Here is a 10,513-nt window from a genome sequence, read left to right as displayed (position 1 = left end):
GGAGTAATCACAAAAAAAGGGGCCTATCATGACTGCCCTCTGAAAGACCGAACAAACAGCTGAAAGAATCAAGTGCAGATATTTACACCCAACCAATGGACAGAAGCTGCTGACCTCTGTGGTTGAATTAGGAAAAAACTGGAAGAAGCTGAGGAGGAGGGCGACCCTGTAGGAGGACCAGCAGTCTTAACTAACCTGGACCCCCGAGATCTCTCAGACACTGGATCACCAACCAGGCAGCATACGCCAGCTGATATGACGCCCCCAACAAATATACAGCAAAGAACTGCCAGATCTGGGATCAGTCAGAGACTATGCACCTAACCCTCAAGAGACGAGAGGCTCTGGAGAGTGGTGAGGTGTGGTGGGGTGGGAGAACTGGGGGTAGGGACATCCTCATGGAGACAGAGCAGGGAGGGAGGAGGTATGGGATGTGGAACAGTCAGAGAGGGTGGACCAGGAGAGGGGATAAAATCTGGCCAGTAAAAAAAATTAAACAATTTTTTTTAAAAATCGAAAAACAAAATGACAACAACAAAAGAGTACCTTGGAGCTGAAAGTAATGATGTATAATTTTAATTCCTAGCACTTAGGAAGCAGGAGGAGTTCAAGACCTCCCTTGTATGTACAAAGGACTTCCAGGACAACCAAGGCTTCATAGTAAGACCCTGTCCTTACTATGAGGCTGGTAAGGTGGATCAATCAGATAAAAGTACTTAGCACATAGCGCTTAGAACTCACATAAAAAAGGCAGGTTCAGGGATGGAAGGATGAGTCAGTGGTTAAAAGCATTGGTTGGACCCAGAACCCACATGGTGGAAAGAGAACTGGTCCCAACCAGGTGTCTGACTTCCACTTGGACACTGTGGCACAATAGCAAATCAAAAATCAATTTTAAAAAAATGCACAACTTACCAGGCAGTGGTGATGCACACCTTTAATCCCAGCACTCAAGAGGCAGAGGCAGGCAGATCTCTTTAAGCCAACCTGGACTACAGAGTGAGTTTCAGGACAGCCAAGGCTACACAGAGAACCCTTGTCTCAAAAAACAAAACAAACAACAAACAAACAAGTGCACCTTAGTGCCCGTGCCCTAGTAACCTTCCCTCAGACACTCTAAAGACGGAAATGTCCCTACTTCTATAGCAAGTCTCTGAGTTGCCTCACACTTCCCAGTGGTGGTTGTCCACCTCTCTGCTTTAAATACTCAAAGTGATATTTGCTTTTAGCACAGACATCACCTATTGTTTGTTAGCTGTCATGTTAGTCCCATAGTGCTGTTCAAGAAGCCCTGTTCTTCATTAGACTCAGCCTCCATTTTCTCCATCTAGAATCCTTAGTAACTCATTTACAACATCCCCTTCCTTCCTCCCTCCCTCTCTTCCTTCCTTCCTTCCTTCCTTCCTTCCTTCCTTCCTCCCTTCCTTCCTTCCTTCCCTCCTTCCTTCCCTCCTTCCTTCCCTCCTTCTTTTCCTCTTTCTCTTTTTTCTAGTCCTAAGTCCTCCTCTGCTTAGAACCTTCAAAGATATATAGCTTTCTGTGATCCACAAAGGTTAAGAATCAGGTCCATGGTTGACAAGATGGTTCAGGGGGTAAAGGTGGTTGCACCAAACCTGATGACTCCATGTGGTAGAAAGAGAGACCTAATTCACCTGACCTACAGAGAGAGAGCGAGAGAGCGAGAGAGCAAGAGAGCGAGAGAGCGAGAGAGAGAGCGAGAGAGAAAGCGAGAGAGAGAGCGAGAGAGAGAGAGAGAGAGAGAGAGAGAGAGAGAGAGAGAGAGAGAGAGGTAGAAACTACTGGCTGACTGAGCACTGCTCTTTTCCAGGTGTTGATGTAGGAGCAGGGGATACAGCATGAACAAGACAGAGCCTTTGCCTTCCCGGAGTTTGTGATCTGGGTAAACACACAAACAATGAACCCATAAGAAACACATACTTCTATAGTATATCAGGTCCTGGTGAGAGCTGCAAAGAAAGTGCAGAGCAGGGAAAGACAGTAATGCTCATGAAGTCGTCGATTGTTTATATTATACAAAGACAGTCCCTAAGGTGGGGCAATGTAAGAGCAGGGACCTCTGACACGTGGACAGCTGGGAGGAATGATTCCAGAGAGGGAATAGGAAATACAGATTGGGTCCTGAGGTGAAGTAATTGTAATATATTTGAAACAGCAAGAAGAGAGGGGTGGCTAGAGAGAACATGGGACTGAGTGCGGTAGGATTAGGAAAGACATAGGAGAGTGGAAAGAAGTGACATGGGACACTGTAGGTTAATGTCAAAGACTCTCAAGTATGACTGTTGGGTTTTGAATAAATGAACCTGAACTGGCTCACAGATATAAAAGACCATACTGGCTACTGGGTTATCAGTAGAGGGGTTGAAGGCTTTGCCTGAGCCACAGAGCACAGCACTGGTAAAACTGAAGCAAAGTTGCTCACACAAACAATCCACAAGGCTAGAGAACTAGCCCAAGGATACCTCAGGATGCCTTGGACCAGACTGGACATGGTAGAGTGGTCATCAGAGATTGGATACCAAACATCTTTCAGGAAGAATTAGCAGACCTGCTGATAAGAAAGAAGATGGTGTGTGCTATTAAATTTGGGGACCTAGAAGAATGTAATTGCTTTATTTCTCTGGAAAAGACTGTAGAGAGGGACTTAGAGGGAGAAGGACACAACTCTGGTTTGGGGAACTGTGGGAATGAACATGCTTGTCAACCAATTATATGGTTGTATCAAATAGACAGACAGGAGTTTTCTGGAACAGGAGGAGAGATCTGAGCTAAAGATGTAAGTAAAGATGAGAGTTTTCAGAGAACAGACAATATTAAAGTCATGAGACTGAATGAGGTCATCTAGGTAACAGGTAGAAAAAAAAAGAGAAAATATCTAAGGGCTTGTATCCTTGTATTAAAGATCCAGAAAAAAGGAGCTGGAGGGGTGGCTCAGGGGTTAAAAGCACTGGCTGCTCTTCCAGAGATCCTGAGTTCAATTCCCAGCAACCACATGTTGACTCACAACCATCTGTAATGGGATCTGATCCCCTCTTCTGGTGTGTCTGAAGACAGACAGCTACAGTGTACTTATAATAAATAAATAAATGAGTTTTTTAAAAGATCCTGGAAAAAAGCGCTCGCTCTCTCTCTCTCTCTCTCTCTCTCTCTCTCTGTGTGTGTGTGTGTGTGTGTGTGTGTGTGTGTGTGTGTATGTGTGTGTGTGTGTGTACATGCAGAAAGTGGGGAGAAAATGTGAGCGACCTTGTTTGTGAATGACTGCAGTCTGTGTTCTCCATCTTTCTGTATGTCCTATAACTGTGAGTGTAGCCAAAGGAAGCCACATGGGCTTGAATGTACAATCAAAGTTCTAGGTGTGTGTGGTAGTTTAAATATGGTTGGGCCAGGGATTTGCACTATTAGGAGTTGTGGCCTTGCTGGAGTGGGTGTGGCCTTGTTGGAGGACTTTAAGACCCTCATCCTAACTGCTTAGACTCTAGTCTTGTAGCTACCTTCAGAACAAGAGGTGAAATTCAAAGCTCTTCCAGCCCCATGTCTGCCTGAACATTCCTATGCTCCTGCCTTGATCACAATAGACTGAACCCCTGAATCTGCAAGCCAGCCCCAATTAAATGTTGTTCTTTATAAGAGTTGCCCTGGTCATGGTGTCTGTTCATATCAGTAAAACACACACACACACACACACACACACACACACACACACACACACACACACACAAAGACAGCATGCAATAACAGTTCAGTGACACCCCCAAGAAGTGTCCCTAAATTGAGTTCATTGTTTCTGTGAGAAGCCCTGGTGACTTGAGTTCAGTGTTATCTCCACAAATATCCAGTTGGGTCTAAGTTTAGCAGCCTCACTGGACATTCCCACAATCAGTAAAAACATCTCCCAAAAAGTCCCTTTGCCTGAATTCAGTGAATCCTGTAGGAGCCTTTATAGCCTAAATTTAGCCCATTTCCCCAAAGGATCCCTTGGTTTCAGTTCAGCAACATTATTGAACTCAACTTCACAGTTCAAGATGTCACTGAAGCTGGCTTCTGAACATTTCTCAAGGGCCCTGCAACCTGAGTTCAAAGTCTTCCAGGAAGAACCTCTGCCTGCATTCCCTTTACGCTGTCCTTAGGAGACCTCTGTGCCCCATTTTCATCACTCCAGGCTCTAGATTTTCAAGCCCACTGAGACAGTGGAAGCTAAGTCTTCTCCCTCTCCCTCTTTGAAATCAGGTAGCTGAGTCTCTTGCCCTTGTACCCGGAAGAAGTGCTCTGTCCCTTGCTGGAAGCCTAGAGCATTCCATTAGAAGACGGTCAGTAGTGGCCACAGGCAGAGCATGGTGGGGACTCAGGACGCTAGGAAAGAGGGATACCAAGGAAAAGGCCTTAAGTTCCTTGGCAGTTTCGTCTCCCTCCTACTCTTTTCTCCACAAGCTCTGTAGAACATCTGGGAGCTACACCCAGTCCTTGCTCCCTGATGAGCTCCAGAGTGAGTGGGAGGAACAAGCAGAGAAGGAACAGGAGGCCAGGACAGCACTAACCAGCCAGCATCCTTGAAGAGAGTTGGCAGAACATCTGAGGTTAGAGAATTCCACATCATCTCCTAAGTAGTCTCTGGGTTACAGTGGCCCCCAATACCATTCTCCAGGAGAAAATTCTGGGCCTGGGTGGGCCAAGCAGTCTGGTCTTCAGTTGCCTTCAGTGGTCAGAGAAGCATTTATTAAAAATGAAGCCAGGTGTGCTGGCACACAACTACAAGCCCAGCACTCTGGAGGCCAAGTCAGCTTACTCTATGCTCTGGGCCAAATCTAGGCTGAATAGCAAGACCCTGTCAGGGATGGGGGTGGGGATGAGAATAGGGGGTGGAACCTACACTAATAATAATGGTAGTGAAGAAAAGAAAAACCTACACTAGGCTGAGGATGTATCTCATTGGTAGAATGCTTGCCTAGCATACTCAAGGTCCTGGGGTTAATCCCCAGCACTGAAACACAATAAACACAAACAAACAACAAACCTGTATCCTCTATTTCCCTCGATACCAGGAAGTATTTCCTGATAGCACCAGGGACTCTTTGAGGGGTGTCTTAGTCAGTTAAAGGAGAGGCCATATGGAGGTTTTAAAACAGAATCTCTGGCTAGTGTTCTAGAGAAGAAGAGACAAGAGGCAGAGAGAGCAGGAAGGGGGAGGTTGCCCTTGTCCAGGCAGAAGATGAGTCAGACGAAGGAAGCAGTGAGCTCATGGAGGTGGGATGCATGCGAGGGAATGTCTTAAGAGAAGAATGGAGAGGTCTTAGAGTTGGTTTTAGTACATAGGGAAAGAGCAGGGACTCATCAGATTCTCATTACAGTGGTACCTTCTTATAGGATCAGTCAGTGTTGTGGATGCCTGGGATAGACAAACACAAACAAATGAGTCTAGGAGGGTGACACCCAAGACCCGACCTTAGTCACTGAGATAGGGAAGAAAATCTGGTTTGAAAAGGGAGACACTGAATCCTACTAGCTAGGTTTGAAGTACCTGTGTGATGACCAGGAAGGGTAGCCAGGTGGATTGAGGTGGAACTAAAATGAGAGTCTGGCCTGACAGGAGGGAGAGAGCTGGGCTTTGTGTGTTTTGACTCCAAGGGTGGTAGAGAGGCTATCGTGGGCAAGGGAGCCCAACACAAAGACAGCCTGAACTCTGAAGAAACCAAGTCCATAATGGCAGTGAGAGGGTTTCCGTGTGGTCAGGATTAAGAGGAGGAAGTCTGTTGATGATTTCAAGGGAGAACAGGTAACAGAGAGAGGGAAGCACAAAGAGCTGTGGAGGCCCAAAGAGGGTGTTAGGCAGTTGTGAGTGATGGCAACTGAACCCTGGTTCTCTGCAAGAGTAAAACGTGCTTCTGACCACTGAGCCATCCCTCCACACCCCCACTGCACCACCGTGTGTGGGTGTGTGGGGGGGGAGTGTATGTATTTTAAAGTCAAAAGAAGTGGGAAAGCAAGAACCCCCAACACATAAACAAAATAAGCATATTGCTTAAAACAGCCATTGTTAGTGAAATGTTGTTTAAAAGTTATACCAACTTACTTCCAAAGTTGTGGATATGGGACTGGGATTAAGCCAGGGCCTTGCTGTGCTAGATAAGTACTCTTCCAAAAGCTCTCTCTGTTTGTGTGTTGTTTTGAGATGGACTCACTGTTGCCCAGGCTGGTTGTGAACTTCAGATATTCCTCTCAGCCTCTGAAAAAAAAAAATCATGCCTGATCAGATTTATTTATTATTTTATTTACTTACTTACTTACTTGTTTATTTGAGACACACCTCATTATATACCCTAGGTTAGCCTCAGACTCATGAAAGTCCTCCTCTGCCTCAGTTTCCCAAGTGTTTAAATTCCTAGTATGTGCTGCCAAATACCTAGCTGCTGCCAAATTATGTGCGGGTACGTGCTAACTTTTGTTCACGAGGTTCATACTTCAGTTCTCACTATTAAGCATTGTGAATTTTTCGGGGCTGGATATTGAGCTGGGCCTTGTGGGTGCTAGGCAAGCACCTACCACTGAACTCCACAGCCAGCCCTGAGCGTTTGTGAGCACAGTGAGTGGAACCAAGATCTCTAGGCTCTTTCAGGCAGAGCTCCAAACAGCGCCTTGCTGGAGTTTCTTAGATCCCTGAGTTCAGTCCTCATCTTCACAATTGCAAATCCATCTGCGAAGCTTGCTGTGGTTAGCTGAGTTCTGGGAAGCCAGGCCCCAGTGCAGACTCTTAGGAGACTCCTAAGAGATAAACAGGAAGCTCAGCTGATTCCTTTACCAAAAGGGACACACTAGGCAATCCTGGGGCAGGGCCCTCCCTGTCCCTGGGCACCTGGCAAGCAGAGTGGAAGAACACAGGGTGCTCAGTGCTCTTCGACTGCCTCTTCCTGACAAAACAATGACTTTGCCTTTCATTGGCCTCAACCAGTTTTATTATGAAATAAAATTCAATACCTCAGAATAGAACATAAATGAGGAACATTAAAAAAATAATAAATCAGGCATGTTGGATCATAGATCTTTTTTTTCTTCCAGAGTTCAATTATCCTAAAAGCTGCTAGGAAAAACAAGGCAGAGCCGCCAACCACTTTAAGTTCCTCTCTCCCTCTCCCTCTCCCTCTCCCTCTCCCTCTCCCTCTCCCTCTCCCTCTCCCTCTCCCTCTCCCTCTCCCTCTCCCTCTCCCTCTCCCTCTCCCTCTCCCTCTCCCTCTCCTTCTCCCTCTCCCTCCCCCTCCCTTTCCCCCTTCCCCTCTCCCTTCCCCTCTCCCCCTCCCTTTCCCACTTCCCCTCTCCCTTCCCCTCTCCCTCTCTCTTTCCCTCCCTCTCTCTTTCTCTTCCTCCTTCCCTCCCTCTCCCTTTTTGGTTAGAAAACAAATTATTAAAATCCTTCCTGAGATTCCCCCAACTCCAGGCTGCTCTAGTTAAAAACATAAGCCCTGTATTTACTCCTATAACCTGCATATTATTTGTGTTTTTATCATGCACAGATTACAAAACCCACCCATCTACTTTATACTTCTCTCTCTTTTAAAACTCTTTTAAATCCTGTTTTTATTTTTAGTCAGAGTCCCATTGTATCCCGAAATAGTCCCAAATTAGATACATAGCCAAGGCTGATCTTGAACTCCTGCATTTTCCTATCTCCTGCTCCCAAATGCTGGGATGCCGGATGTGCAGCACACGCCCAGTTTTTAGCATTATTTTAAAACTAAAAACAAAAGACTATTTCTTACTGGGGTAGCAACATTTAGTACTTGGGCATTTTCTGAACATCAAGTTCAGTGGCACCTTTGCACTGATGTACCCCAGGCCCCAGCTTTGACCTTCTTCAACATCTCCACTGAAATTGCCCTCATTAACTGTTAACACTTCATTGTTCTCCTCCGGCTTTCTCTGTGACTTTGATTATTCTAGATGCTTCATGTGAGTGGAGTCAAACGACATCTGTCCATCTGCATCTGGCTTATTCCCTTTACATAGTTGGAGTTATCCATGTTGCAGCATGCCCTGGGAACTTAACCCTCTATTTCATGACATGAAGATACATTGTATATATCCACTCAGCCTGGGCTGCACACAATTGTTTTCACCTTTTGGTGCCTGTGAACGGCACTACTATGAACATAGGTGTGCAGATGTCCATTTGAGCCTCTCCTTACAATTCCTTCGGGGATATATCTAGAAATGGACTTCTGGCTTATTATTTAGGATTTGTTGCTTTTTATCCCTAATCATAATGAAAGAGATAAGGCATGTGTTAGGGTAACTGTTTACATAAATGAGATAGGATTCTTTGTAGATTGCTTAAAGCTTGTTTGGAGGTTGGAGCAAGGATCTGAACCTGGGTCATCTGGCTCTAAGCAACTTCTTTTTCACCAACTCCCTTTTTGCACTGGCCTTTTTGGCCCACAGCACCTGATTAAGGCTATTAAAGAGATATTCATTTTCCTCCAGAGCATGTAGAGGAATCTTCATTTGTACAGGTCACCAATGTCTGTTTGCACTCATCATTGGCATTTGTAATTGTCACATGACTGACCTATTACAATTCTCAAATCAGACCTCATAACACTTCCATTTAACTAACTTCACGATGCAATGTGAAGTCTCACTTCTTCCCATCTGTCTTTCTTAGGCATTCTCCTACAAGACCAGTTACCTTCTACCAAGACCCTACATCTTCATATTATTATTATCATTATCATTATTAATTTTTGTGACTATGTGTACACTACAAGCATGCAGGGGGCCAAAATAAAAGGCATCATATCCCCTGGACCTGGAGTTACACGCGGGTGTGAGCCGTCATGTGGGTGCTAGGAACCAAGCCCTGGTCCTCTCCAACGATGCTATTAACTGTGAGCCATCTTGCCGGCACCTGGTTCCCAGTTTTGGTGGCTGACTTTGGTTTTGTTTTGAGACAAGAAAGATACTTACACCGCCCAGGTTTCCTGGGACTTGCCATCTAGCTGAGTATGATCTCGAAATCTGGCCCTCCTACCTCCATCTTCCAAGTGCTAGGAATATAAGCTTACGCCACCAAATCCTGTTTATGTGGCCTTGGGGATTAAATCCATGCTTTGTGCATGCTAGGCAAGCACTGTCAGATGAGCTACACCCCAGACCCCCGGGCCCTGGATATTTCTACTTAAACAAATTCCTTCTTCAGTGTAGGAGTGGTGAGGTATTGGGTGCCCATAGATCTTGATATAAAAGGTGACCATGATCTGTATGTCTCTGAGGTAAAATCAAGCAAATAACTCTGTTTAGCCAGTTCTCATCATTTTATGTTACACTAATGAATGAAAAATAACTGAACATTCTACCTGGACAGATGAATCTCCCCTTCCGAATCACATCACTGCAGTGTTCTGTGCTTCAGAACAGTAGGAATAAGTCTGATATGGTGGCCCATGCTTGGAATTCTGGCAGAGGCAGGAGGATCACAGCAACTTCAATGCCTATTTAGTTTACACTGGGTTTCAGGTCATCCAGGAAAACATAGTGAGACCGTGTGACAAACAAACCAAAACCAGCATGGAGACAAAAGCCAGCGATGAGAAGGCCTATGGGGCAGCTAGAGAGGTGACAGTAATCCAGTCTGATGTTGCCAAAAACTTAATGTTGCCTTGTAATTCAAGATCAGAGTAACATGCTCCTGGCTGTGGGTACAATGAGACTAGCTGCCTGTATTCCTATCACAACTTCCCAGAAATGATAGACAGAGACTTGGAATTGTAGGGCGAATAAAGTCCTTTCTCCTCTATGTTGCTTTTTGTCAGGGTTTTTTTTTTTTATCACAGTCACAGAAATGAAGCTAGAAAATACCGAATAAAAAGAAGGTTAAGGCACCAAACAGAAACCCTACATTAATCACTTTCTTTGAGACCTTGGGAATGACGCTTAACCTCTCTAAGTCATATTTTTATCATCTTTGAAAAGGGAATTATAATCCCTGCCTCACGGAGGGCGGTTAGGGGGTTTCGTGGTATGAAGTCCAAGTACAGAGTTCATTTCACCAGAGACACTGAACACTGACGGACGAGCAAATGAAACAATAACCCATCAAAATCTGCAGCTTAGAATCTGTTTAGAGAAATAAAATTTTACCATTTCCGTGCATTTTCTGTTATCTTTTACAGACATACGTGGTGCCAGGAATAGGAAACAAAGTATGTCAATGAACAAGTCTGAGTCATGGTGGAAATGTCTAAGAATCGGTTCTCACTGGTTCTAACAGCAAAGAAACAGTGAAAGATGTAAAAATATCCCACAGCCTAGGACGTGCTGGGCGGGATCGAATTCTTAACTGATAATGAGATTCTGAACATTCACAGTAGAAACGAAGCAAAATAAAACAGAAGAACTTCCCATAGGATCAAGGGACGCCAGGCATAACGTCCTACATCCGGAATCCCAGACCTCGGGAGGTAGAGGCAGGAGGATAACGCAAGGTCATCTCTGGCTATATAGTGAGTTT

This window comes from Rattus norvegicus, chromosome 8 (genome assembly GCF_036323735.1).
Source record: "Rattus norvegicus strain BN/NHsdMcwi chromosome 8, GRCr8, whole genome shotgun sequence".
Classification (NCBI taxonomy): domain Eukaryota; kingdom Metazoa; phylum Chordata; class Mammalia; order Rodentia; family Muridae; genus Rattus; species Rattus norvegicus.
The sequence above is the reverse complement of the archived record's forward strand: the minus strand, read 5'-3'. Positions refer to the sequence as shown.